This window comes from Chelonia mydas, chromosome 3, assembly GCF_015237465.2.
Source record: "Chelonia mydas isolate rCheMyd1 chromosome 3, rCheMyd1.pri.v2, whole genome shotgun sequence".
NCBI lineage: Eukaryota > Metazoa > Chordata > Testudines > Cheloniidae > Chelonia > Chelonia mydas.
The window spans coordinates 164,755,298-164,779,982 of record NC_057851.1 but is presented as its reverse complement, the minus strand read 5'-3'; positions in this window follow the sequence as shown (position 1 = coordinate 164,779,982).

The window sequence follows — 24,685 nt, the reverse complement described above, 5'->3', positions numbered from 1 at the left end:
AGTAATGAAAAAGAACGATTGATGTATGGAATCCAGTAACTCATTGGTCATGGGCGTAGCCTTGACCAAAAGGGGGGATTGTGGAAGTATAACATTGTATAAGTATAACGTTGTATAAGGGGACATGCTGGATACATTGTATATGAGAAGGCATGCCAAAACATGTTACAAAGTATCTGAGGGAGCACACGTAGGGACAGTTAGCTTTTGAATGGAGAAGCAATTAAGATAGAGCCAGCACGTCTAAGAAGCAGGCATCAGAATGGAAGGTGTGAAGGGCAATTAGTTAAGTTAACTGGAAGCTGTTAAAGGAGATTGTTAAGGGTGGCAGGTAATTGAAGGGTGACTGGTCTCAGGGATCTCGAAGGGTGGTGACTAAAATCTTTTTCTTCTTTTGTCTGTAACTTCTCTGTAACTTGTTCTCCAAAAAAACTGTATAAATTAAGAGACACAAGCCCCACTCGGGGGGCTCACTTCTAAATGTATTAGCAGAGCAGCTTTGCTAATAAAACAGAGTGGTCTGATAAATTGTGAGTCTGAGTCAAACTTTGACAGTAGTTGTAGTAGAACCAATGACAGTTTGTACAGTAGGCCTGCATACCAGATTAGTGTCATATGAAGCAGTAAGAAATACGCATCTGTCTTCTGCCTGATCTTGATGTAGGTGATAAGTGCTAGCACTTAATCAAAGGTGCTGTGGTTTGGTCTGAAACCTGCTTGATCTCAGGATATCATCAAAGCTGGAGGCAATTCTTTGAAAGGTAAGATTTTCAAGAAATTTGTACATGCCGCTTAGCAAAGAAACAAGGCGGTAACTTGTTACAAAGCATATTACTTTTGCTTTGTAGGTATTTTATTCTCCTGGATGACTGTAAATAGAAAGATGGCTAGCTCTTGTCTGCTATCTTTTCCTAGGTCCTTTAGGAATTTTGGGGAGATGGCTCAGGGCCACAGGCTTGATAACCTTAGCAGTTACAGTAACTGAAGTCAATTTAATGTATTTCACTTACTGTAAACCTTCTGTCCATGGGATCTGTCCTTGCTGTGCCTATAGTATTGTTACTGCATTAATACCAGACACCAAAGCTACTGTACTCCTTTTTGTGTAGCTTCACAGAAGCATTAGTAAGGCAGGCACAATGAACCTATTCATCTTGTTGCAAATGTCAGAATCAGTGGTGCATGCAGGCTGAAATTTTGGAAGAAGGAGGTCATAACAAATGGTAGCTTTATTTGGTTAGAGATTTCGAGTCTCTTGGGGCCCCAATGGCAAAGCCCTGGTAGGCTCCATCCCAGCAGCCAGTTGAGATGGAAATGGAGACAGGGGAGGCGGGAGTGGAGGTGGAAGAAAGATGGAGGAAAGAGATGCCAAGGGAAGAAGCTAAATTTCCTGATTATTAGACAATACTAATAGAGATGGGAAATGAGGAAGGGCAATAGGTTCCTCTCTGGGAAAATGTTGCAGAGTGTATGAAGTCTGGAAGCTCATGCTGTGAAATGCCCACACAGACCAGGCAGCAGTCACTCTTCCCTCCTTTGCCTTATCTCATTTCTTTCTCTTTTTTAAAAATGTGGACAGATGATGCAACTCAGCCCCTGAAATGGCTTTTCTGGAAGCAGTGCTTCCCTGTCTGAGGCATTGTTTCTGGCAGGATGGATTTCCTGGTTGAGATTTTTCAAAGCTGCCTAGGGAATTTGAACGCAAAACTACCATGAATCGCAACAGGATTTGTGCATCTAAATCTCCTGGGCAGCTTTAAAAATCCCAGTCCTTGTGTTTTTTCTTCTCTTTTCCTTCCATTTTCTCTTCTGTTTTCTGTATCTTCTTTCCCTCTGTTTGCTGTTTTTCTCTCACTTTTCCTCATCTCTCTGGTTTTTCTCCTCAGCTAGCCCCCTTTGTTGTCTGTCTTCAATTTCCCTCTCTCCCTTCCTTTCTCCTGTTAATGTGTCAGCTTCTTCTACCTCTTTGCCTTCCCTCTACCCTGTCCCTCTCTCTCTCTCTTCCCACTCCTTGCTCTCCAATCTCCTCTGTCTCTCCAGTCCCTCCTCATATGAGGAGCTGAACTGGATACTTAGACCCAGTGCCACCTATATGAATAAGAAGAACTTACTACATTTGGATTCAGCACAGTCTTTCTTTCTCCTCTGCCAGTCTGTAAAGCTCATCCATGCCACACATGTGCACCTCAGTGGGAGTGGCAGAAGCACACACACCCTGCCTCCACTGCAGTCTTTAGGGGAGGAGGTGGTGGCCGGATACATTTCCTTCTCTGTGTGTCAGTAGTCACCTCCCTGATAAAGTTAAAATGCTTTTGAATGCTCACACTCATTCCTCATCATCCACCAAACTTCCCATCAGCCTAACAAGGTTGCATACAAAATATTTTGTCTATAAACTTAACCCATCATTTTGCAGGTGCAAACACCTGCCGTACGCTAATGCATGTTACCTGCTATTTCACATGAAAAGCATGTATTGGTGGGGTTTCATACAGTATGTGAGTATACATGCAGCTACATAGGCAAAAAAACCAGTACTTAGGGGAAAATGTTAAAAGTGATTAATAACATAGATTAGTTTTAAATGTTTTCCTAAAAGTAATAAATCATTTAAGATTAAGTATTTGCTTTATCTGGCCACTTTCCCGAGAGATTCGATATTTTATTTCCTATATTTTATCTAACACCTAATATACAATACAGTATCATGCCTTAAAATACTTTGGTCTTTTCAGGTCAGGGCTTCTTTTCCATTACTTAGTAACAAAGAGCTGTTAAAGTCTGCCAATTCTATAATACAGAATTTATGGCAGTAGGGTCAAAGGACAATTCCTAGAGGAATTCAGCAGCCCTGTGTAGTAAATTAGCAGTCATGTCTTTGATAAATGTCTCCTGAGCCCACCAGTAACTTCTCATCAGTGCTGAAAGATAAAACAGTGGACTCCATATGGGGTATGTAGTTTAATGAAAGACACACCAGTGACAAGGAACTTGTAAACAACTTTCAAGCAAGTCACAGTTAACCTAGTGCTGGTGGATCTGCATACAGATTTAACTGTCTCTGCAAACAAAATGGACGCATTCACATGCACATGAATTTAAATCTGATGTTAAGACAAAAAAGTGTGTAATAGCACAAAGAAAGGCAATTGCTATAATTCAACCACAGCGTATAATACCTTCTCAGATGGGTAAAATTCCATCCATGCCTCCCCCCGCCCAGCCCCATTTTACCTGCACAGGGAATTTCTGAGCCTCCTGCTTCCAGTCTGTTGTCTTGTTAATTGTTAATGCTGTACAAATATGGATCTTTCAGGAAAAGAATGTTAGGTTTGTCAAACTCCATTTTAATGGTGTAGGCCCTGATCCTGCGGCTCTTAATTAAGTGAGCAATTTTTATTCTTGTGAGCACTGTTCGGTTGAACTACTGACATGAGGCTAGATTTTGCCTTTTGCAAGCAGAATCACACTCTGGGCCTGTTTCATAGTTTACTGAGGTCTTTTTTGTTGACTTCAATGAGCTTTGAATCAGGCCCAATAGGAGGCATGGAGGAGCAGCTCTGCAGGGACCATACTCAGAAGCAGGGCCGGCTCCAGGCACCAGCGTTCCAAGCAGGTGCTTGGGGCGGCGCTGTGAAAGGGGCGGCAGTCCGTGTGCCGTCAGGGCGGCACTCATCTTTCCGCGGCAGCGGCAATTCGGGGGCAGCCTCTTTCTTCAGGCTACCATGGCAGCAATTCGGTGGCAGCTTCTGTCTTCAGTCGTCCTGCTTGGCGGGGCAAAAATGGTAGAGCCGGCCCTGCTCAGAAGGAATTCTGGCTGACTCAGGCATCATTCCTGCTGGGTAGCTCCTTGGTATTGTGAACGAAGTGGAAGTTCTGCTACCCTGGGGGATGTTGCAGCATGTGCTTCCCTTCACACAGGACCATGTGTAGGGCTTTGGCTTCACCCTGCCCCTGGTCAGACAGCTAGCACCCCCAAGAGTGCAAGAGGTTAGCAAGTTCTGCACTGTCCAGCCATGGTCCCTGAGCAATGCAGGAAGGGTCCTTGTGCCTTTACCCTTTGTGTTCTTGTGAGTAGAATCCCATTCATGACATGTTAGAATATTATAGGAGAGAATTCTAGTGACTAAGTCAGTAGGACAGTTCATAGGTCATAGAATTCTTTTGACTGAGACTTATTGGTACATCTCCTGGAGAGAAAATTGGGGGTGGAGACAAATGAGAACAAGGGGGTGATGATTAGCCTAATCTGAGTGGATGAAAACTTGTCTCTCTTTGGCAAACAAATCACTTTGCTTTTTCTGTTTATAAAATAAGTCAATCTTGTTAAAAACTTGGATAAAGTCCCATTCAAACCAACAGATCATCATCCAGGTACTGGAACCAAGCTAGCAAAAATATTATTTTCAGATTCTTTTCTTCCATACTCAGTATCTGGCCTCTTTCCATGCAGGCGAGGGAAAGCCTCCCTCTGTGAGGGTTGGCACCATGCCCTCAGTTAATTCTTTTCACTCTTTTGAGGTTTGTTTATCTTAATTACTTTTTAAAGAGAATCCACCCAGAGTGTACTCATTAAGACCTCTAGAGTGCTTTAGGATCTCTGGCACTTGTCTTCCATATCTACTGAAAAGAAGAGGTGAATCTTTAGGCTTCTCTACACAGGGAAATTGACCAGGATAGCTATTCTGAAATAACTATTCCTCTGTAGCTATTCTAGAGTTACTCCCTGTGTGGAAACTAGTCTGAAATAAAAGAGACTTTATTATAGAATAATTTGGAAGTGGAGTAATTATTTGGAAGTAAAATCACTTTTATTCTGGAATGAAGTGTCCACTCGGGGGAGTTATTCTGGAATAGCTAAATTATACTGAAATAACAAAATTGGAATAGTTATTCTGCAATAGCTATACCAGTTAATTTCCCTTGTGTAGAGAAGGCCTTTGATTTCCACACAATATGGAAGACAAGTATTTTTGTTGCTTGGGGAAAGGAAACAGTTTTTCCCTTTGAATCCAGAGAAGTCCAGGAGATATAACCCACTGAATTCTACAGTTCTCTACCCATTGATGTCTAGTATTAGATAATCAAAGCACTGAATTGCTTTGTTAAACTTTTGTATTCAAGAGAGAGATCCATCAATGCATAAAACATGTCATTATGGCATATTCTTAAAGTCATTCATTGTTAAGATTCCTTTTATTTGTGAAAAATATGGTGTAGCTGAAACTATAATACTGACTTCACCTGGATAAATACAGTGCAGATGAACATGAGCCTCAGAGATTGGATCCAAAGGTGCTTAGAAACCATGTTGATAGCTGTGGGAAAGAAAGTCAGTCAGTCATGAAATTTTGATGCAGGTTTTCAAACCTGCTGTTCCAGTGCACACTGACCTCTAAAATATATATTTCCTAAAATTCCCTAAAAAGCATATTTATGTGGAGCTCCCACATGAACTCGGTTGTATACGTAATGTAAGATATAACATGTTGTAATATACTAAACCTACAAGGACCTTAATTTGGGCTTTAATTGATGGATTGCACTACTCCAGGGAGCACTCTGGGAGAGATTCTGCCACAGGAGACACAACCCGCCCTGAGTTCCCCATTACACAGGAGGAGTGTACAAACTGCCTCATCCTGTAAGCCTGTGAAGCCTGCTGTCTGAGACATGCTCAACTCTGTAGGCTAGTGTGGAGGAAGGTGGGCCCAATGCCTTTCATATTTCTCCCCACCTACTTTGGAATGGATTGAACTCTCCGTGACTGCATAGAAGGAGCTCTGCTTGCACCCCCAAAGCATAATGTGATGGCAAGTATCCCCAGCTTTAGCACGGGGTATGTTGGGTGGGGAAGGTTTCTTCCCCATTCTATCCTCCCCACTACTGCATGCTCACTGTGGGTGCAGATGCAGTGTAACCCCAAAATGGACAAGGATGTAAGAGGAAGAAATTCCATTTTGAAAGATGCAAAAGTTAAACTTTGCAAAGATCTATTTTCATGGCTTATGATCCCCCGCCCCCAAAATATTTCAGTGGAATGATAGCCTGGTGACACACTAGTTAATTGTAGTCCAATATTAATGAACTACTGATGGCCAGTAGTCACCTCTGTGTTCCAGTCCCTTAATGGGCTCCTGGTCCACTTTGAGTGCTTTGGTCCTGGACATCACAGCCATCTACAGGTGAGAACCCAGCTACGTCAGAAATTGTATCTTCATCCATAACCTTACAAGACAGCTGTGCCCCTCTGGACAATGCTGCTTACAAAGCTTAGAGTGAATTGAATGACAGCCAGAGGTAAAATGTTCTCAATCAAAGGTGTTTGGCTGTGGAATGTGGAGCTTCCAGAGAGCAAACTAATATATACTCTAACTGTCTTTAGGGCATGCTGCAAGACTTTCATCTTTGAGTAATTTTTCCCACCATAGTCGGAATAAAACACACACACACACACTCACAAAATACCTTCCTATGACAGGGGAGGGAGAAGAGAAGAGCGGCACACTTCATTAAGTCCACTGTCGGCTGTGGTGGATTAGCCACTGGTCCCCGTACCCACAGTCCCCAGCTAACTGCTGCCCCTGGCGAAAGCCCGAAGCCCCAGACACTGGGTGGACAGGGCAGGGGAAGCCCCCATGCCATGACCCCGCTCCACAGCAGCAGCGCTGGGCGTGGGAAGCCACCCCATAGTGGCCCCCAACCCTGGCAGCAGCCCTGGGATGGGGGAAGTCTCCCCTTTTCCCCAGAAGGCCCCGATCCCATCCCCAGCAGAAGCCATGGGGCAGCAGGCCAAGCTGCCCGGAGCAGCGACTGACCCAGTCCTCGGCAGAAGTTGCAGGGTGGCAGGGCAAACTCCTCCCCTCCCCCCCAGCACCGCCCACCCATCCCCAACAGAAGCCCCCAGGCAGGGGAATCCCCAGTGCCCCCCACCCGTCCCCAGCAGAAGCTGGGGGGCAGCAGGGCAAGTCCCCGTTCCCGACCCACTCTCCGGCAGAAGTAAGGGGAGGGCAGGACGGGAGAAGGCCCAGCACTCTGACCCTGGTCCCTCACAGAAGTGGGGGGGTCACAGAGGAAGCCCCAGCATTCGGATCCCTTTGCAGCCCTGGGACGGGAGGAGCTTTCACTCCCTGCTGCAGCCCAGGCCTGTGGCACAGGGACAGAGTTTCTCCGGTCTTGGGGCTGTAGGGGGGAAGCGGGGGCAGAAAGGAGCAAAAGGAGTTATGGGGCTGCAGTTGGGGGGGGCAGAATGGGGGGAAATCCTGCGTGGAACAGGGGCAGGCCCCTGGGAAGGGGCAGAAAGAGTGGGGTTGTGGGCGGTGCCACAGGCAGAAGGGGAAGAATGGGGGCAGGGCCACAGTTAGAAGGGATGGGGAGGGGATCCCCACTTGCTCTGGCCCAGGGCCCCAGGAAACCTTAATCCACCTCTGACTGTGGGCCTCCCTATGCAGATGTAAAATACCTGTGCAGTACTCAGACACAACAGTGGTTGTTGCTAAAATGGATTAAATGGATTATCTTTTCTTTTTTTATATGGATCCTGTATAGACACAGCAGTGGAACTCAACCCTGCATTCCTTGCACATGAAAAATTGCTATTGATTTCAGTGGCAGTTTTGAGTGTGCAAAGGAATGAAGGATTGGACCCAAAATCCAGCATGTTTTGTTTTAGCCATATTCATAGATTCATAAACTCTAAGGCAAGAAGTGATGATCTAGTCTGACCTCCTGTATAACACAGGCCATAGAACTTCCCCAAAATAATTCTTAGAGCAGATCTTTTAGAAAAACATCTAGTCTTGATTTAAAAATTGTCACTGATGGAAAATCCCCCCTGACTCTTGGTAAATTGTTCCAATGGTAAATTACTTTCACCCTTGAAAATGTATGCCTTATTTGTAGTCTGAATTTGTCTAGCTTCAACTTCAAGCCACTGGATCATGTCATACCTTTCTCTGCTAAAGTGAAGAGTTACTTACTTATAGATTGTAATCATGTCACCCCTTTACCTTCTCTTTGTTAAGCTAAATAGATTGAGTTCCTTGTGTCTGGCACTATAAGGTATGTTTCTAATCCTTTAATCATTCTCCTGGCTCTACTCTGAGCCCTCTCCAGTTTTCAACATCCATTTTGAATTGTGGGCATCAGAACTGGACACAGTATTCCAGCCGTGGTCGCTCCAGTGCCACATACAGTAGATAATTTCTTTTTAGTCTGGTTCGGTGCATCATCATATCATTCTGCCTGTTGGAATATAAAATAGCTCTAGGTCAAAGGCACTTCTGTACTTAAAGAGAACAGGTAAGTAAGGTGTTCTGCTTGCTGGGTGAGGATTGGCCACAGCATTGATTAAAACAGTCCTCAGTAGCTATAACTGATATCCAGAGTACCACCAGAAAAGAAATACCATGGAAAATAGATTTATTTCCATGGGTTGGTAAAATACACATCACGCCAAGTTTTCTTCTCATTTGTATACATGCCATCCTATTGAGTTCAATGGTATTGTTTATGGGCAAAATTTGATCTGACATGTTTTTAAAAGAAGCGCTTAAATATCATCTTGGCTGTGTTTGAACTGTTGACTCTCAAAACTGGGACCTAAATTGTGCACTGCAGCTGAATCTTCAACCACGTCACCCTTGAGGTCAATAGGGAAATAGCTCTTCCAGGTGAGTCAAAAGAGAATGAATTAGCAGAAGATGTATTAAACTTGGCTCTGGTCTGCAGCATATCTTACAGAAACACATTTCTGAGGCTAATATCAAAGCATGTGACTTAACAGGTGGTTAGAGAGATAGCAGAGGTTTGAAATCTAGACAATTTAAAAAAAACACCTACCCTAGATCCCACCCAGTCAATTTGTGTGGTTTTACAATCTAATTTGCCTAGTTATGAACATATTTTTCTCTCCTCTGCTGTGGAACGAACGACCCTCACAAACCAGTATGATAAACTATTTTCAAAAGAGCGGGGCATGTTGGGCACTGAACACTCTCTTGAAAATCTTATCCTTACATAGAAGTCAAAATAGAAACTGAACATTTCTGAGCTGCAGAATCAGGGCCTAGACCATTAAAATGGCGTGTGACAAACTTAAGATTCTTTGCCTCAAAGATCCATGTTTGTAAAGTATTAGCAATTAACAGACTAACAGACTGGAAGCAGGAGGTTTAGAAATTCCCTATGCAGATGGAATGAGGGAGGCATGGATGGAATTTTACCCATCCTGAGAAGGTTTGATATGCATTGGTTGTATTAGAGCAATTGTCTTATTATTCTCTATAGTACTACATGCTTTATGTTTTAACATCAGATTTGAATTGATGTGCTCGTGGGTGCTTCCATTTTGTTTGCAGGGGCATCTAAATCTGTATACATAAGTACTAGGTTAGCTAGGACTTGTCTGAAAGTTGTTTATTAGTTCCTTGTCATGGATGTGTTTCTCACTAAACTACATAGTCAGATGGAGTCCACTGTTTTATCTTTCAGTACTGAAGAGAAGTTACTGGTGGGCTCAGGAGGCATTTATCAAACAATTTACCTTTCCCCTTGTGCTGGCTCAGCTCCTCTGGCTCATGCATGGAGAAAAGCCTGACCCTTGGCTACTGTCCACAACCTTCCCTACCAATCTGCTTGAGGGTGAGCAACTGAGCACAGGAGCTGTGCACGGCTACTTATATTGGGACTAGTCAAAGTCTAACCTTTTGTTATTGAAGGTGACCTGCTTCTTATGATATATAAATAAGACTTGGGTTTGGATTTGTTACAAAAGAAAAGGGAGGGGTTGTTTTGTTTTATTTTACATTATAAATTCAAGTCTTTTCTACCCTGCTTTTTCTGAAAGACTCTGTGATTGATTGTAGAACTAGTGGGGTTATTACATCAGTGATACTAAGTGAAACTAGTTCACTTGGTAGGGAAAGAGATTTTTAGTCATACTGATTAACACCCCCCTCTTTTTAAAAAAATACCTATTTAACCTAAATGAGAAACATTTGGAAGAAAAGATATGTATGTTAAACTTCTGCCTCTTCAGTTAAGAGTTGGGAAAATGCAAGATCTAAATTTGAGACCTAAAAAGTAGAGTGGCATGGAGGATGGAAATTGCATTTCCTGAAGGATTTTGAGATTTTGAAATTTGGCTTCTTTCTTAATGAAATTCAAACTTTTTGAAATTCTCTGCAAATGAAATTTTTAAAAAAGTTTCTTTCAGGTCAGTCAAAAAATTTCTTTTACATTTTGACTTTTTTATTTTGTATTATATTAGAAAATATAATAATACACAATAAAGTATTTGAAATGAAGAGTCATTTCAAAATGCAAAACCAAAATGTTTAATTCTAAAAACATCAAAATAGGATGTTGGGGGTTTCCCCAGTTTTCTTTGGGAACAAAATTCTGGTAAACTCAACTCAATTTTGAAAAGTTGTGTTTTTGACAAATGGCATATTCCAACAGAATGTGGTTAGATCAAAGATTCTCCAATCAGCTGTAATGAGGGGTTCAACACTGAAGACAAAACTTAATATTTCTTAAGTAAAAAAAGAAACACTATAAAAAACAAAAAAAATTCAGACCTTCTTTATATATTATAAAGAAGCAAAAAAGCACATTAACCCATTTTTCTACTTTGCTGATAACCTTTAAATGTATGGATGCTACAATTTCCATTTAGCCCCTTGGGGTTGGAACAATTTCTAGGGACAGTAATCTCATTTTGATTTGAATTTGTAATTGTTACTTCTTGTTCTTGAGAGCCTAAAATTTTGCCATGAAATAATAAACAGAAAAAAGGTTAATAGAATCTGCTCATTCTAACTTTAGCCTTAAGGCTATGAAAGAGACAAGGCAGGTGAGGTAATATCTTTTAGTGGACCAACTTCTGTTGGTGGAAAGTACAAGCTTGCAAGCTTCACAGAGTTCTTCAGGTCTGGGGAAGGAAACCAGAGTGTCTGAGCAAAATACAAGTTGGAACAGATTGTTAAGCATATGGGGTTATATTGTGGGATACCTCTTAAAATGAAATGGGCAATTAAGGTTTAACAGGGACAAAAACAAAAAGTGGACAAACCAACTACAACAACTCCACAACCAACAGAACACCACCTTTGGGAAACTCAAGACACCATGACCCACCACATGACACCACAACTTCATCAACCTATCAAGACAACCCCTAACCAGAACTGGAGTATACGAACTGTCCAGGAGACTGAACTTACTAGCATGAGGAGAACTAGAAGAATTCTTCTGCCGTCTCTGCCTCAAGGAATTCTTCCACAACAAAAATGACATCACCCAGATCTACCACATCCCCATGACAGTCATAAGAAAAAAGAATAATCTGACTGGATACCCCGCAACAGACAAAACCACATGCTGGATCATTATATCAATTGCTTCAAGAAAAAAATCAACTGTAAAATCCTCAAACATTACATCCATCCCAATCTCTCTACCACCAAGAGAATAGCTATACAACCCACGAGATAATGATCAAACTAGCTGTGACAGTGCACCCCATATTATTCATGATTATATCATTATGATATGATTATATCATAATTATGATGTATTTTGTGCAAGATAAGGCATGTGAGGTGTCATTGGAAAGATTATGGTTTGCTGAATATGATTATCCTATGTGTATGCATGTATCATTTGTGTGTCAGAAGTTATGAATATTGACTATGTATCTATTCCACATGTATCTATTCTTGGGCAATGCCCAATATGCAAAATGTTCTCAGTCTAGATGGCTGGTTGGGAAGGGACCATTTAGGTTAATGAGCCATTAGGAAGAAACAATAGACCTTAGGAGAAGCTTATCTCCCACCTGGTGAGCCTTCCTGTGAACGCTCCAAATAATTCATCGGGGATGGCTGCTGTGACTCTACAGCAGGGGTCGGCAACCTTCGGGACGCGGCCCATTAGGGTAATCCACTGCCGGGCCGCGAGACATTTTGTTTACGTTCTCCGTCTGCAGGCACGGCCCCCCACAGCTCCCAGTGGCCGCGGTTTGCCGTTCCTGGCCAATGGGAGCTGTGGGAAGTGGCAGCCAGCACGTCCCTGAGGCCCGCACCACTTCCCGCAGCTCCCATTGGCTGGGAGTGGCAAACCGCGGCCACTGGGAGCTGCGGGAGGCCATGCCTGAGAACAGTCAATGTAAACAAAATGTCTCGCAGCCCACCAGCGGATTACCCTGGTAGGCTGCGTGCCGAAGGTTGCTGACCGCTGCTCTACAGGGACATGTGACCAGGTCACCTGGTGCTGGACTCCATCTTGGGATGTCAGTATTTTTCCACTGACTGGTGTAGGAACCAAGCTTTGAAACAAAGGGTGCCCGCCATATGCAAAAGCTATATAAGGCAGGGGAGTGACATCATCTTGGTTCTTCACTCCCCACATAAGAAGACTCCTGGAAACATCTGACGAACCTAGCCTGTATTGTGGGAAGTGCTGGACCCAAGCTAAAGGGATTTTTAGCCTGTGAATGGAACACCTGGGGTTTCCAAGCTGTAAGCAAGTGCAGCTAGCCCCTTAAGAATCCATAGCCTGCTTGTATCATCACTTAGGGTGAGAATCTGCTATTCATATCCAATCTATTTAGTATATTAAGCTTAGTTTGCATTTTTTGTTTATTTGCTAGGTAATCTGCTTTGATCTGTTTGTTATCCCTTATAATCACTTAAAAATCTGTCTTTTGTAGTTAATAAATTTATTTTTCTCTGTCTAAACCAGTGGATGGGAATCATCACTCGGGGCAAACAGCTGTTGCATATTCCTCTCCAGATTGAGGGAGGGGGTGAATTTTGTGAGCTTGCACTGTACATTTCCCTGTGCAGGGCAAGACTGTATAATTTTGGGTTTACATTCCAGAGGGGGGTGAGTGCCTGAGGAGCTGGAAGGTGCCTTAGCTGGAGCCTTTCCATGCAGGGGCTGGTCAGGGATCCTGCCTGCATGTAACTGCAGCTGAGTGGGTCCCTATCTGTACGGATGCTGGTGACAGTGCAGGCTAGAGAGGGCTTTGCAGCTTGTCACAGAAGTACAATGTAAAAAGGAGCCCAGGCTGGTGGGTCGGGGAGCTCAGAGGTACCCCACTTCCAGGTGGAATCCCGGGGGGGGAGCCCATCACACCAGCCAACAGAGGGGGTGCTGTATAGTCCTTAATCATGATGGCTACATCACCAAGGCCAACAGACAACTCTCTGACACCACCTACTATAAAAAACTCAAAGAAGATCCCACACCACAGTTCACACAGGAATTTAAAGATACCATCAAATCACTTCCCAAGCAATTCCAAGAAAAATGGAACCACCTCATCCTTCCCACAAACCCACCCCACGGTCCTTCTACATGCTTCCCAAGATGCACAAACAAGGGAACCCATACAGACCCATCATATCTGGCCACTGAAGGAATAGTGGGACTCATAGAAACCATCCTCAAACCTCTCACCACACAAAGGGCCAGCTTACTGCAAGACACTACCAACTTCCTCCAGAAATTCTGCAGTTAACAACCTCCCCCAGAACACTTTCCTTGTCACCATGCGTGACACCTCCCTATACACCAGTATCACTGCCTGCCTCAAATATGTACACAATAATGTACAATGCTTGGAAATCCACCCTAAATACATCATCAAACTCATCCTTTTCATTTCACTGACTACAAATTCACATTTAGCAGCAAATACTTTGCTAAACCATGGGTACTAGGATGGTTCCCCAGTACACCAACCTCTTCATGAGCTGCCTCAAGGAAGAATTTCTTTGAAAATGCACCTTGAAACCAATGATACACCCATGATACATCAATGATAGCATCATCCACCACACAGGAGACCTAAACTGCCTCATAGATTTCCACTACAATTTTCACAACCGCCACCCATCCATCAAACTCTTTCTAGAACACTTCCAAACCAGCATCAATGTCCTGAATACCACAATTACCTTCAGAAATGGAACCCTGCAAATTACTATATACAAGAAACTCAGATCACCACAATTATCTCCACTGATCCAACAATCACCCCAGACACACCAAAAAATCTGTTATTATGTAGCTAGGCACTCAGATACACTTAACAATCTATCCTAACTTGTATCTAGCTCAGACACTCTGGTTTCCTTCCCCAGATCTGAAGAAGAGCTCTGTGAAACTAGCAAGCTTGTACCTTCCACCAGGGCCGGCTCCAGGCACCAGCGAAGGAAGCAGGTGTCTGGGGCGGCCAATAGAAAGGGGCAGCACACCATGCATTATTGGGGTGGCACGTCCAGGTCTTCGGCGGCAATTCGGCAGCGGTCCTTCATTCCCTCTCTTCCTCTTCAGCGGCACTTCGGTGGCAGCTCAATCGGGTTTTTCTTTTTTTTTTTTCTTCGCTGCTTGGGGCAGCAAAAAAGCTGGAGCCGGCCCTGCCTTCCACCAACGGAAGTTGGTCCAATAAAAGATATTACCTAACCTACTGTCTCTCTCTCATCCTGGTACAAACATGGCTACAACCACACTGCAAAATCCTTAAGGCTAGAAAGATATATTGATATAAGATGATAATGTTTTATTTCTTTCCTGTCCTGAAAGGTGATAAGTGTTAGAACTAATGCCCCCTGGCATCATGGTGTATTGGAATGTATTGTTTTACCATGGGTCACTGATCTTAAAACTTTCCAAAGTGGGTGCACATGTCAACCCCATTAAGTAATGAACACCAAAGAGTTTTGTTCCCTGTAGGACCTGTCTAAATATATACAAAACCACTGGCCTTTGCAGACTGAAAATAGGCTCAGTGTTTATTTTTTCACCAACAGCTTGTTTCTCACAAATAGAAATTAACATCTGAAAGATAATGAGTAAATACATGCCAGGAGCATGACAGAGCTTAACAGAATTGTTTGGACACAGCAAAGAATTCTTCATGAATATTCATTTGAATGAAATTCACAGATTTTCTAAAATGTTCACAGAAAGCAAAAGCTTCAATGATTTTTCAGGCCAGAGGGATTCGCACAGCCATCTTGCAAACTCTTTCTGGGGGTGGGAATCGAATCAGGGAGCAGAAACAATATTCTGTGACTTAGGTGACCAATCATCCAACATGAATAGTGAATTATGAATAGTCTATGCAATAGTCAGAGTAAAAGTTTTGTAAGCAATTCACTGGCTGAGGTATGTTTGCATGAGTCTGATCCAATTCTTACTGACTTCAGTGAGAATTGGATCAAGGCCCTGATCCAAAGCCCTTTGAAATCAATGGGCATCGGACCAGGCTCTATTCATTGGGCATCAGACCAGGCTCTATTTGAATAACAAAAACATTTTGTAAAAATTGAAGTCTGTTTGTGAATAATTCACGGATTGAGAAAAGGGCTAGATTCACCAAATAAATGGTTTGTTGCAAATAATTTGCCTAAATCTAGTGCTTAACTAATTTCATGCAGAACTTTTGTATAATATCTGCAAATGTAAACTGTAAATTTAGTAGAATAAACCTGAATCCCAACATTCCAGGGAGCATTTCTGAACTTTTATATGCTATGTACAGGACATGCACATACAAAACAGCTGTTTAACATATGAGGATTTGACTCTTTAGTTTATTTCTGCTATTTTCCCATTAATAACTGTATTGAATATACAGGTTGAAGATGACATTTAAACAGACCCAAATGTTGTAAATGAATGCTCAGTTCATTAATAAATAATATGTCTTGATAATGAAGGAGAGAGAAATATTTTGTCTTTGCATGTTATCTACTCTAAGTAAAAGATGGGAAAAGGGGCAGAAGTCAGGCCATCTCACAGACTAGAATTCAAGATCCCAGTAGTGAAAAGCTGCAGACCTCTGTCTGGTAAGTACTCTCTGAAAATTCTTGACTCTAAGGAGAGTTTCAACAAAATTCCAAGAAGGAAATAATTAAGATGCATCTTTTTCTAGTTCTGATCTTCAGCAGTTTTTCCTCTCACCAACTATCTTCACTCTCATGCAAAATAAGTACATTGCCTAAACCCAGATGCGTACCTAGGATTTTTCAAAGTACTGGGCACTCCCTGCTTTGAGAATGAAGGATCTGTAAAGTGTCTCAGGTTGGGCTCCTGAAAATCAAGGCACCCAAAATCACTAGTCACTTTAAAAATCTGGGACATAAATAGCAGCAGCTTTCAATTCATACTCATTTTTAATACTGAGCCTAGCAGGCAAGTGTTATAAAGAGTGGAGAATCTGTGAGCTTTATCAAGACAGCCTAGACATGTTTGTTGTCTCCACTTAGAAACAATGGCAAGCTGCCTGCAGCAGGTCTGCTGATTGTGAAGATGACAAACAGGCGGGTTCCCACACTTGTATTCACTTGGGTTCTTTGGGGCAATTTTAGATGAATTCAGAGGTCACCGAACAGTGAACCCTATCAGGACGGAATGCTTAAATTGCAAGGAAAAAAGCAAACAAACTTGACCTCTTCTCCTCATAGTGGGTCCGACAGTAGTGCAATGAAAAAAAAACAACCTAACATTACTGAAAAGGGCATCTTGCTGTGCAACCCTGGACTATATAAGCTTTGTAAAACTGAAAGGTTAAGCAAGGTTTCTAGTGAACCTTTCACATTTACTATTTCAATGTCTTCTCTTAAAAAGTATATGGATTCAGATGATGCATTGCATGAGAATTCCAATGGCTTTTCAAAAAGCCTTTTTTTTTCTAGAGGAAAATGTTCGATCACTTTGTAAATGTAGCTGGCTTTGGCAAGAATGAAAAGAAATGACCTATGACATGACCGGCTAGCTCACATAAGTCATTTTTTTCTTCTCTTACAAAAGATAAGAGGCTAAGGAACTGACTGCTTACAAAGTGCTCTGGCATACAGACAAATTAGGGCTGCCCAGACTCCAGCTCAGCTCATGCAAGGTATCAAAAATGAAGATAAGCAAAAGTTTGAAATGTTTGGAGGGGAAGGCGGACTACACACTTTCATCCCCTCTCGAAGCAACTGCTTTGCAAATTAATAGAGTGGCACAAAAATAGCTTGCCTGATTTCAGGTTCCTTTGGAAGCCTAAAACTCATACTATTTTACTGAGGAGCAAAAGTAGAAAGGATGCTCTAGTGGAGGGAGAACTGGACTGGGCCTGAAGAGATGTGGGTTTGATTGCTGGCTTGACTACAGACATCTTGTGTGACTTTGGGTAAAGGTACGTCTACACTGCAGCTGGGAGCATGCTTCCCAGGTCAGATAGATAGACGTGTGCTAGCTTGGTTCAAGCTAACAATACTAACAAAATGTGGTTATTGTGGCACCAGCAGAGGCTCAGGCTAGCTGTCTGAGCTCAGGTGGCTTGCCATTGCTGCAGCATCCATGCTGCTATTTTTAGTGCAATAGCTTGAGCCAAGCTAGTGTGAGTCTGTCTACCCAGGCTGGGAGGTACACTCCCAGCTGCCGTGAAGACATACCCCAAGAGACTTAATCTACCCTGACCCCGCTCTGTAAAGTGGGGAGTAATATTTTCCTGTTTTACAGAGGTGTTGTGGGGATAAAATAATTAGTGAGGAAGAGGTGTTTGGATGGGCCACATCAATACATACATAGAAGACTGAAATGCTTTATAGCAAATCTAGGGTCAGGTTCCAAGTGAGCCTTAGGTGAGTGTTGCCTGATATCAACACAAAGCAAATCAAAATTTGAGATGTTTAGCTGAGATTTGCTTTGAGATTTGGGTTTTGAACCCCAAGCCTCAGGGCTAAATACCCTAGAATCACTCAAACAAAAAACCAACCAACCAACCAAATAACAAGATTTGCATGAAACCTGGAAAGCCAGCAACACCAACTTTCGTTAAATTCTACAAAGAAAACTCCAGACTGCCTCAGAAAGGCCAAAAGCATGAACTAACTAAATAAAAATAAACATTGAAAATGTAGTTTTCTGGAAATGCATATTCCTGACTACAAAATGTAACAGGTTTTCTGATTTCTGTTTGATCTGCTTTAGAAATACAGAATATTAGTAAAGTTTCCCCTAAAGTTTATCTGATACACAAGTGGTCCCAACTGCAAACTATGGCTTACAACAACTAGCCCACTGAAAACTGGTGAACATGCTTCCATCTTCTATCATTAGCTTCTGGGTCCTATTCATTTTTCCATCCCTTTAGTGAGATGTTATCAAATGGGGTGCAGCAAGATTTCAGATTATAAATATTTTAACTGGAAATTTAACATTTTTGGGAAATTTTAGAAAATCTGCAAAATAAGAAATGTATCCCAGATTCATTCAAATACATCGGATTTGCCACCACTTGCTGTCAGTTTGTTTAGGACCTGATCCAACAAAGCATTTACGCATGTACTTAACTTCAGGCATATAAATAATCCTGTAGAAGTCAATGGAACTACTCCTATGCTTTAAGTTAAAAACTTGCTTAAGTATTTTGCTGGGGTCAAAGCCATGTTCTATGATACCTGGAGCTGAACATGACTCTAGCTGCCCTTTGTATCTCTTGTATCTGATAAAATGAATGATAAAACCCCTTAGCTTTATTAAAAATAAGGTTTGTGGCAATAGGGACACCAAATAGACAGTGGGACAAATTTTGCCCTCATAGACATGTGCACAACTCCCATTGGCTTTGATAGGAATTGTGCATGAACATTTGAGGGAGAATTCGGCCCAATGTATATGTCAGGCCAAGTTTTCATTTGTGACTAAAGCACTGAAGCTGTAAATCGTGCAGATCATTTCCCCCAAACATTATCCTGGAGGTGCTGACATTATCATGACATTGCAGAACATCCGTGTCCCCAGTGTAATTATTATGTCACTGAAATATCTGGGCATAATTGCACAATGATTCACCATGTGGGGCTGATATGAATAAAGTAAAGTAGAGACTTTTATTGCCCCTTGTTTTAGGACATAACAGAAAATACTTGACATCTGGTCTCTTTTAATGGCATCTGGTGTTGTGTCTAGACAGATACTGAAAATGTTGGGGGTTTTAATTGTATTCAGAATTTCATTACTAGCTAATTCAGCAAAGGCATGATCTCCTCATTTGAGAACTGGCTGAGCTCAAGAGCAGCAAGGAAGATACTTTCCAGGGTTCTGTGATGGGGTGAGAAAAGATCCCCACACTAGTCTTTCAAGAGTGGAATTGGGTCAGGTGGGCCCAATCAGCTAATTAGGCTGCAAACAGGGGAGCTTTTGGCTGGAGGCAGCTAATTAGAAAACAGGCTCACCTGTGCCAGGTAGCCAACTACATACTGAATGGCTGCTGAGAAAGGGCAGTCAGTCTTTGGGAAGAGGGAGCAGTGCTCAGGGGCTGCTGGGAAAGCCTGAAGGCAGGCAGGCAGTGACACCCTGGGAAGAGGGTTCTTAGAGCTGGTACACTCAGAGAGAGAAGGGGACTAGAGAGTAGGAAGCAGTCCAGGGAAGAAGCATTGATGGGAGAGAGAGGAAGGCCCAGAACTGCTGAGCTGAGGGTCCTTGGACTGGAACCTGAAGCAGAGGGCAGGCCCAGGTTCCCCTACCAGCCACTGAGGGAGTTGTACCAGGAAAGTGAATGGGAAGACTGCCTAGTATTGTTGATGGACTGAATCCTGGAAGGGGGGACAGTGAGTGACCCAGGTGGAGGACTATATCACAAAGAGGACACTGCAGTTCTTGGAGCAAGAGAGGGGCTCCAGACCAGAAAAGGGGAGAGAGCGATGGTACACAAACCACAGATGGGGGTGTTGACCTCAAGAGCTAATTCCCAAAGTGATCAGGAAGAGGCATCAGCCAAACAGTGAGTGGAGTGCCCTGTGACAGGTTCCTTTAGCCAAACATCCGTGCCCTGTCTTGCCTATATGACCTGATGTAGAGTACACGACGTTATCTCTGGAGGGCAAGGGGTTAATCTCAGCTCAGCACAGGTGAACCCGTGAAAGACTGCAAAGGGAGGATGTATGTGGAAATAGGTCAGAGGATTTGGTTGACCCCACAATGGGAAGTTTTCTGCTACTACTCTTCTTTGCTTATGTTAACTTGTTTTGATTTCTGGTTATAAACCTTTTCCCTTGAGGAAAAGCCTAGCCAGAGGCTTCTGTGTTGTGTATCTGTCGAGCTGTTCCCCCAGTTTACAGCCTCCATTGAACATTGCCTTGTAATTAGAGCTGGGAAAATAAAGAATTTTTCAGTTTGCTTGAAATTTAAAAGAAAGAAATTGTTTCAGGTTGAATGGAAAGAGGAAGTAATAATACAGCATCTTGGAGTGATTTGTTTTGGTGACTTTTGGTTTCCTTTCCATACTGAGCGTGTGTTGCAGCAGTGGGTTTGGACAGTATACTCACATGAGTAACTTGTCTGCGTGCCGGAGACTTCCACTGTAGCACAGTGGGAGGAATCCCACTCCCCAGGCTACTCCACAGCCATTAATCTTGCCAAAGGCCTGGCATAGGGACTGTAGTCCTATCTCCTGGCCACCATAGCCCTTCCACCAAAGAGCTGCTGCTGTTCAAAAGCTCTGCAGAGCTATGCTTCAGAGCACACAGGCAGTCCCCTCTATACCCATTACAGAAGCTCCAGCCTGTCACCTAGGCAGTAGAACCTCAGAGATCCTCCTGTACTGGCGAGACTCTGAGCACCAATGACAGAAGGCTTCTCATGGCAAAGGACTGCTATGGTGGCCAGCTGGAGTTCCATATCAGGAACCATACAGCCGGACATATGAGGACAAAAATCTGTGTGGGCCATTTCAGTGGCATTGCAAGCAGAGTTTGTCCCTATAACTATTCGTTCTATAGAAATATAGTTCATGTGCATAGGTAGTAATCCCGAACACACACAAGCAAGATATAATTAAAGAGATAACTAGCTCTATCAGCCATGTTATTCAGTCATACAATTCCAATTCCTGCTGTTTATTCCCCAGGCTCCTAAAAATTATAGATCACAATTACCTAACTCAAAATATGCTTCATCCAACATAGGGGAATTCTGTATTAGATCTCATCTTGAAAAACAAAGAGGAATTGATCACATAACTGAAAACTAGTGGTTATTGGGTGCAAGTGATTATGACTTGATCACATTTGTTATGTACAAACAGAATAGATTCCAAACCAATAACATGTATACTTGGTTCTTTAAAAGGCCAGTTTCAAAAGCTAAATATAATTAAGAACCAAATCAGCTGGAAGAAAGAATTTAAAACTAAAAAGCAAATACATTTGGGAACTGTTGTTTTGTTTTTGTTTTTTTACTATATGCTCAAAAATCCACAATTGAGGGAAAAGAGAGAAAAAAAATATCCTGGCTTAGAGAAGTGAAAACAGCAATAGAAATAATATAGATCAATTGAAAGAAAGGGGAAATTGATAACATAAGTTAGAGCTAGGAATTGTGGAAAATTGATAACAGAACCAAAGGGACACAAGGAGAAATCAATAGCTGAAGAGTTGATGACAATAAGGAGTATATTGGGATCAAGAGGAATCCTAGTAATGGTATTGGTCCATTATTAGATGGAAATGGTAGAATAAGGCAAAAAAGGCAGAAGTTGACAATAAATATTTGTGTCCTGTATCTGGGGAAAAAACAGGATGATGTATTTGTATCTGATAAAATATTTTCCATTGCAACAGTAACTCAGGTTAAACACCAGCTACTAAAGTTAGACGCTTAAATCAGCAGGTCTGAATAATTTGCATTTGAGGAGGAGCCAGGGAGCTCTCTGGACCATTAATGTTGATTTTCAATAAGTCTTGAAACACTGAGGAACTTCAAGAGAACTAGAAGAAAACTAATGTGACAATGTTTTAAAAGGGTAAATGGGATGACACAGGTGATAGCCTGTCAGCCTGCCATCAATCCCAAGCAGAATGATGGAATGGCTGATATGGGATTTGATTAATAAAGAATTATGGGAGAATAAGTGCCAATCAGCATGGGTTTATGGAAAATGGATGCTGTCACACTAACTTGTATCTTTTTGATGAGATTATGTATTTGGATGATAAAGGCAATAGTGTTGATGTGATAGTCTTTTGTAAGGCATTTGACTTGGTATCGCACAGCACTTTGATACAGCACTCCCGTTCAGTCCATGCTGGAGCTCTTTTGCGATTCTGGGACTCCATCATGGTCACCTCTGCTGATGAGCTTTGCATGGTCACCTGCAGCTTGCCACGCTGGCCAAACAGGAAATGAGATTCAAAAGTTCGCGGTTCTTTTCCTGTCTACCTGGCCAGTGCATCTGAGTTGAGAGTGCTGTCCAGAGCGGTCACAATGGAGCACTCTGGGATAGCTCCCGGAGGCCAATACCATCAAATTGTGTCCACAGTACCCCAAATTCGACCCGGCAAGGCCGATTTAAGCGCTAATCCACTTGTCAGGGGTGGAGTAAGGAAATCGATTTTAAGAGGCCTTTAAGTCGAAATAAAGGGCTTCATCGTGTGGACGGGTGCAGGTTTACATCGATTTAACGCTGCTAAATTCGACCTAAAGTCCTAGTGTAGACCAGGGCTTAGACTAGAATGATACAAAATTGGCATGGCACACTTTAAGTAAATTAATAATTAGCTGACTGATCTCAAATTGCAACTGTAAATGGGGAATCCTCATCAAGCAGGACTATTTCTAGTGTGGTCCTGCAGGGATTGGTTCTTAGTCTTACACTATTTAACATTTTTATCACTGACCTGAAAGAAAACATAAAATCATCATTGATAAATTTTGCAGATGACACAAAAATGGGGAAGTGTAACTAATTAAGAGTTCTGGATTGCCAGGTAAGCTGAGCATAAGCAAACTATGCATTTCAATACAGCCAAATGGAAAGTCCTACATCTAGGAACAAAGAATGCAGGCCATATTTGCTAGATGGGGGACTCTATCCTGGGAAGCAGTGATTCTGAAAAAGACTTAAGAGTCTTAGTGGATAATCATCTGAACATGGGCTCTCAGAGAGAGTGCAACTATCAGATGTATAAACAGGAGAATCTCTCATAGAAGTAGAGAGTTATATTACTTCTGTATTTGGCATTGATGTGACCTATACTGGAATACTATTTCCAGTTCTGGTTTCTACAATTCAAGAAGGATGTCAATAAATTGGAAAGAACGCAGTCATGAAAATAATAAAGGATGGGAAAACATGCCTTATAGTGAAAGACTCAAGGAGTTCAATCTATTTAGCTTATCCAAAAGAAAGTTAAGGGGTGACTTGATCTTAGTCTATAAATATCCACACGGGAACAGAAATTTTGATAATACAAGGCTCTTCCAGCTGACCCGGGTATAACAAGGTCAAATGGCTAGAAGTTGAAGCTAGATAAATTCAGAGTAGAAATAAGGAGCAAATGTTTAGCAGTGGAGATAATTAACCATCAGAACAACATACTTAGGGTTGTGGTAGATTTTCCATGACTGCACATTTTAAAATCAAGACTGGATATTTTATCTAGAAGATATTCTTTACTTCAAACAGGAATTAATTCAGGCAAGTCCAGTGGGTCAGACTAGATGATCATGATGGTCCCTTCTGACCCTATAATCTATGAATATGCTGCCAAATGGAATGAGCAAATGTTCTGAACTTTCTCAAATCCAGCATTTATTTAAGTGCTTTTTTCTGAGTTTGCCATAAATCAGTACTAAATACCAGTCTGTAGTGTGTATTTTTTATGCTGATGCCTAAATTTTAAGTCTTTTAGCTATTATGCTAGCCTTTAACAGGAATACTTCATGTACCCTATTAATAGCTGATAAATTATTAAAATCCCCTAATAGAAAGTCAAGGATGAGGAAGAGGGCCTTTATGCAAGGTTAGAGTAACATAACTATTTACTTCCAAAAGGAAAGAACTAAAGGAGAAGTAGCATAACTTGAGTACGTCATTCTTCTGAATCTCAGCACTTATTACTAATACAGATACTGACTCTGTGCATCCTGCCAGGAATCCAACAAGATGTCTCCTACTACATTTTCTACAGAATCAATCTCAGCCTCAGATCTATATATGATTGTTCTACTGATGTTTATGCCGACCTAGGGCCGGAGTCAGTGATTTGCTCTGGCTGCCTTGGGCTGCTCTGGTGACGCAAAGTAGCCATAAACCCAATTTAGCTGGCCAGTTACGCTAGGTTTATTGCTGCTTTGTGTCATTGGAGCAGTGCATGACAGCCCGCATGTCCTGGGGAGTCTGCCCCCCGCTGTCTCTCATACGACATTCCACCCCAAAAGTTTCCCATATTTATCCCTTCTTGTTTCAGGGGGAAAGTGTAAAATTGTGAATTATGGGCATGATGCTGCTCCTTTTAGCAAGGTTTTCTAATTGAGCAGTCTTTAGAGTTCGTCTTTATTAGAGAGAGGCCCAAACCAAAACTGCAGCAACTTTTAGAGCTGAATAAACTACTTGCAGCTAGTGGAGGTCTATTTTTGTTTCCACACTGCTAATTAAAAAAAAATTAAAGAAGAGGTTTTGGAATGGGATGTTGCAAACCAACAGGTGATTGCTCAGGTAAATTTTCATGTTTTGTTATGAACCTCTTAATTAGGCTTTTATTTGCATATGTTCTAATACCATCTATACATTCACACAGGGACGTAAAGCATTTTTCAATGTCACAGGATCAGTTTTGGTAAAAATTCATTCTAGTGGGATCACAGATGCTTTGGTGATCTGTTTAACTGTTAGGATGTTGAT